Source organism: Myotis davidii, unplaced genomic scaffold (assembly GCF_000327345.1).
Source record: "Myotis davidii unplaced genomic scaffold, ASM32734v1 scaffold20, whole genome shotgun sequence".
In the NCBI taxonomy this organism is placed as follows: Eukaryota; Metazoa; Chordata; class Mammalia; order Chiroptera; family Vespertilionidae; genus Myotis; species Myotis davidii.
The window spans coordinates 1,464,594-1,470,952 of NW_006292574.1; positions in this window are offsets into that span (position 1 = coordinate 1,464,594).

The window sequence follows — 6,359 nt, forward strand, 5'->3', positions numbered from 1 at the left end:
CCAGCCTGGGTGAGGGCTGATGGCTGTTTGCAGACTGGCCAAGCCCCCCAGTGGGGATTCTTGCCCCATGAGGGTGTGGCCATCCTGGGTGAGGGGCTGATGACTGTTTTCAAGCTGGCTAAGTCCCCAGCGGGAACCCTCACCCCATGAGGTTGTGGCCATCGTGGATGAGGGGCTAATGGCTGTTTTCAGGCTGGCTACAGCCCCCAGCCACCAAGCTCCCAGTGGAGGCAGGCTGGAAGCAGGTATCTGGGATTTGTTTATCTTCTATAATTGAAACTTTGTTGCCTTTAACAGAGGCTACAGCCAGCTCACGGCTGGCGGGAAGCTTGGCTTCCTCCGTCGCCTGGGCAACCAAGCCTCCTGCTTGCTCCAGCTCCATGGCTGCCGGCCACCATCTTGGTTGAGTTAATTTGCATATAGTCGCTCTGCTTGGCTGGTGGGCTTGTCTTAGGGCATGGTAAAGGTACGGTCAATTAGCATCTTAGTCTTTTATTAGTGTAGATTAATTATTGTATTATTTTCCATACAAATAACCTACTTTTGATCCACCCTGTATATAAAAGGCAACTTATCCAGACTGCTGAGAAACATTTCAAAAATTTTCATCAAGAGTTTAGATAGCCAAGCTAGTGTGGCTCAGTTGGTTGAGCATAGTCTCATGCACCAAGTGGTTGTCAGTTTGATTCTGAGTCAGGGCACTTGCCCTGGGTGTGGGCTCCATCCTCAATAGGGAGCATGCAGGAGGTAGTCCATAGATGTTTCTCTCTCATCAATGTTTCTATCTCTCTCTCCCTCTCGCTTCCTTTCTAGCTAAAATCAATAAAAACATATTTTTAAAAAAGAGTTTGGATAGTTTCAACAATAGATCAGGCTTCTTTCCTTCCTTACTGCTTTACTTCCTTCTTTCCTTTTTTTCCTTCCTTCCCTCCCTCATTCCTTCTGCCTGCCTGCTGAGTTTTATTTTCAGTCAGAATTTAGTATTTAGCACAGTTTTGTGCATCACAGATACTCAATAAACTTTATTGAATGAAATAATGAATCAGAATAACCAAGTTTCATCCTGCTTTCTACACTTTCTAGATACATATTTGACAAGGTTATTCATTCTCTATGGTTCTCAGCCAGCAGCATGTCAAACAGTATAAGAAATAGGACATCTACTAAAAAAAACCAAAACACTCTTTTGGAACTAAGTGGGGGGAAAAACTAACTCATAAAAGTGCTTTGTAAACATAAAAGTTGACACAAATATAATTATTACGATCATTATTTTGAAAGCCTATCACTATATTTGTTCTGTAAAATGGGCACATGAAAAGTAAGTCCTACAAATGAAATGACTCTCACTATCCCAATGTTTTAAAATTCAATATAACTTTGACTTTTATGTCCTTTCCATGAAGTTCTCTTCTGAAACCCATAGAGACTGCAGTGAATGCTCTAATCATCAGAAAAGTCCACACAAATCTCATACAACACAGAAATCTATCTATGGTCCTCTAATGAAAACATTTGGTTCTTTTATGAGTCATGTGTACTTTAGAGAGCAGCTCAGGGCTATACTATTGAGGTTAAAGGTCTTAAGAGATTGCTTTTAACTTTTCCAAGGGGGCAGTGAAAAAGGCCACTACCCCAGTAAGTCAGTATAAATGTAGACTTAGAGTGCACAACTTTGATTTGCTCTCATCTACACAGAGAGTAAGTTCTCAACAGGGACTAAAGATGAAGCTCACAATGAGAAGAGGCCATTACCTGGCCTTATCAAAGGAATGTTTTAAAAATTAGGGAGTATTACACAGAATCTGTGCCATTTTCCTTAAAAGAGTGATTTATGGTCCTAGAGGTAGAGTTCATGTAGGAACTTTAATATAAAATGATACTACAACTCTAACCCTTTCCCCTATCTCCCACTTACTTTTTTTTCTCTTTCTCTATTGGTACATACCAGAAATTTTCAACTGGTGTGCCACAAGAATTTTTAAAAAATGCAATGCCTGACTATTTAGTTAGGCGCACTGACCTCTTTTCCCTCAGATTGTCAAATAAAAAAAAAATGAGAGCAGCCAATTCAGCAATAGCCATCTGTTGAGAATCAATCAAAATTATACCTATTTTTTTTTGTCAGATCTGTGCTGCAGAATTTTAGTAATTACTTTATCTATGCCATGAGATAAAGGAAAAGGTTGAAAATCGCTAGTATGTACCAATAACTGACTCCAACCGGTGACCCAATCTGCTTTTAACAGAGCAAAAATTTTAAGGTATCTCTCCTGTACTATCCCAAAATTTTAATCCCCTACTTGTCTTTCGTTTTTGGACTTCAACAGTTTTATTTTTCTTCTCAAGTCCAATGTAACTAGACTGCCATTTGGCCAGGAATGATAGGCAGACAATTATCATGGGGCACTTACAACAGCATCAAAACAAATGCCAAAAGTCTGAGTGCATTTCTATAGGGAAATTATGTGGTTTGAACAATGATAACTTTTGGTTTATTCTAAACATGCATTGGAAATCAAAGTTTAGATAAAGAGAAGAAATGGTCAACAGATGGTATAACCAGCAGGAGGATCCTAGATTTGGAAAAATAAAATGTGATTCCCTCAAATTCTAATTCAGAGTAAATTAAATGTTAACTAGAGTTCAATAGTTTTCTTACCTCTCTAAATATATTGAGCTTCCAATATGCTTTTCTACAATTATACTGTATTCTAAATATAGATATACAAGTGTACTATATGTTCTATGCAGACATAGGTTAACAAATTGATGAAATTACCTCCTGACATCACCACCCAGACTTAAAACTATTAATTCTTTGGGATATATACATTTACACACAATGTTAAGTGTATATATCTATAAATATAAAAGCCTAAGCAATCATTAAGACCAGATGACCAGATGACTGGCCAGCAGCTATGATGTACACTGACCACCAGGAGGCAGATGCTCAATACAGGAGCTGCCCCCCGATGGTCAGTGCACTCCCACAGCCAACCTCCAACAGTCCCTCCCCCTGGCTGGCCAGCCCTGATGGCCCCAATCAGGCTGGCTGACCAACCTCCTGTGGTTTCTCCTCCCAGCTGACTAAAACATACATAGTATATATATGTTTTTATGAATGTGTTCCACAAAATTTTTGGCATGAATTTTTATTTAAGACACAATGGGCATTTTTTATATTACAGAATATTATTTCACAACATCATTTTCAAGGCACAATGACATTTAGTAACTTAGAATGTACCTTTTCAATTTAATTCCATGTTAAAACTGTACAATTTGCAGTTTTGTTGATGTTGTTTTTAATATGTTAGTGCAGGCAGCTAGGAATTAACAAAGTAGAAGGGAGCTAGACTGGTTGGGCCTAATTGAATCTGGAAGTTACAGGTAATGAGGCTTGAGTCTGGAAGTTACCCTTCAGATACCCCAGGGGATAGCCAAATCCTCTCCAAGGGGATTAACATCCCTCCATCCCTTAGTGTAGGGAGGAAGGACCAATTTCCCAACCTCTCCAGGGAACAACTGGTCCACTCACCTGAACTATGTGGGGAGGGAGAGGGAGGAGAAAACATTACAGGGGAAATTCCTTTGCTAGGTAAATATGCACTAGAGACCAGATGATGCAGCAAAACTTTGGGGCATGCACAGTAGGAGCCAAGATGGCTCCATAAAAGGGCAGAATCTAGCCTGGGAAAAGTATCAGATTGGATAAGGGACATGAAACTCCAGAAGATCCAGAAAAGGGATTGGTTAGGGGGGAGGACCCAGCACAAGCTCACAAGGTATTAGGAAAGAGATTGGTTCATTTGAAAGAAAGCCTGCTCCCTCCCAAGCCTGAGGTAATATAATTGAAGCTTAACAAAGGCCCCTCTGGGCAGCACATGTCTGTTCCTTTTCCCACTCCCTTTTTTTCATACATTTGCTCCCTGGCTCTCTCTGTACCAGCAAGGCGGGCCTGGCAGCCACGCAGGCCCAAGTACAGGCTTGAAGCCAGATGTACAGATGGGGAAATGAGATACATCTGCAGCTCTGGGCCCTGGCCCTCCTGGGCCTGGGAAGGACAAGTGCAGATCTGAGGCCCCAGAGGTTGGGCTTCTTCCACCGCAGGAGGGAGCTGAGCCACTGGGCACCTGAGGACAGTGTGTGCCTCTACGACACCTCATCTCCTATGAGTGGGTCCCCGAAATGCTTTTCTCTTGACTCCATGGAAGAACCGTATTTAAACCAGCATCATATGGACATTTTGGATAAAGTCTTTGCTTCCAATCAATATTGTTTACTTTGGATAAACTCCTGAAGCTGAGATGCCGTTACAGGTGAGGGGGTGGCTGCCTTTCTGTCCCTCCAGCATGCCCAGCCCTTTCTTTGGTGAAAGTCGGCTTTTTTGTTTTGTTTTGTTTTTTTCAATTTCAGAAAGATTTATTGGCGCCCCCTATAGATCAGCCAGTGATTTGTGCTGGGTATACAGAGATGAATTAAGACAGCCAGGTAAGTTAGAGCTGGGACTTGAAGGGAGAGCTGGGGGAGCGGGCTGTCATTTTGAGGAGAGGAAAGAATGGACCCCTGGAAGGATGGGGGAGCAGCAGAGGCCAGGCTTCTGAGGGGCTCGTAGGTCATACCCAGGAGTGCAGAGTTTGGCCTAGTCTTTGAGGATCAGGGGACTGGCGTGTAGTGTTTCTATGAGGAGGCGAGCCAAGGTAAGAGTTGGCTGCTGCGGGGCCTGGACACACAATGCAGTGGACAGATTTGGGGAAAGGACAAAGACTGACCACAGAAGCAGGGAAGGCGTGGGTAATGGTAATGACTCTGAGGGCCCAGGGTCCCTGCCCTGGGAGAGCACCACCCTGGAAGTCCTGTTTCTCTGGCCTCCCCACCCCATCTGTTTGCCTGAGGCTGCAGCAAAAACAAAGAAAGAAAACACTCAATTGGCAGGAGATAAGCCGAAAGTCTGCTTTTTTGAAACTTCAGTTGTGGGCTAATATTTTTCGGTGGTTACTTTCTTTGTAAGAAAACTGCTGCATTAAAACAATACTCTGAATAATTACTTTCCCAAAAAGCACACTCTCCAGGTTTTCTTTTTTGGTAATCAGTAAGTTATACAACTGTTGTTATCAGCCCTCTTCCTAAATATTTAAATATGATAATCTTTTTAATTACCTGTCATGCAGAGTATAACTTTATAATACAAAACTCCATAAAATTAGGTAAAATCTGTGGCAGTAGTCTCTGAGTTTCTTTATCGATGTAATATTTTCATTTATTTAACAAATATTAATTGAATAGTACTATGTGGGCACAGCCCTAGGAATCAATAATGAACAAATTAAACAAAATAGCAAACTCATTTCCAAAGCTCTGTTTCAAAACTGGCACTAGACTGAGACCAAAATGAGCTTCTTTTTCGTCCCCACGGAATTGAATTTAACCAATCAATCACAGCCAGCCTATATTTTGCATAATCATTTTTTTATATTGAGAAGTCAGACATCCCATTTCCAGTGCTCATGATGAAGAATATTTCCCTTTGCATCCTTACACTTTTCTTAAGTTTTATTACATATTTCTTTCCATGCATTTGTATGAACCAAGTGCAGATTTAATGGACTTGCTATTTTAGGATCCATTTGTTAAACCTTCAATTTTTTTTTTTAAAGTCTCAAATCAGTTCCTTGATTTAAAACTAGCATATCATTACTCTTACTTTTTACCTAAAATAATACATTCATTTATTTTATATTTAGATTTCAAAGTGTTCTTCATTAATACAGATGCATGATACTAATACATAAATATTATTGGTTTTAGTATATCTACATCCACAATAAGAAAAAAAGAACAGCGATTTGGAGTTGTTACACATGAAGCAAAAGAGAAAATCCTATATTGAGAAGGATGTTCTACTCAAAAGTTGGTTCCAAGTTTAATATTCAATTAGACTATGATCATTTTAGTTAAAAGTTACCATTTAAAATTCATATAAAAGTTTTATAATGGGAGTGTGTTATATTCACCCCCATTGCACTTACTACTGGTATTTTGCCTAACATACACTAAACATTTAATTTGAATGATTGAATGAATGAATAGATAGCTAATTGAAATAAGCCTATAGTAATTGATAACCTAATCAATATTATCATATAAGGACTCTAAATCAGTGATTTGAAAAATGTTTTCTGTGGAAAACTACCTTAGTAAAGCTACACTTCGCTGACTAACTATTACCAACAAGAAAGGAGGTCATTTAGGTAAACAGGTAAACTGGGACACTCCTTCATTTGGCTTAAGAATAAACAGAGGCAGGGAGAGTGAACTCTGAGCATTATGCTAGAAGCTGCTCTGTCACCTGG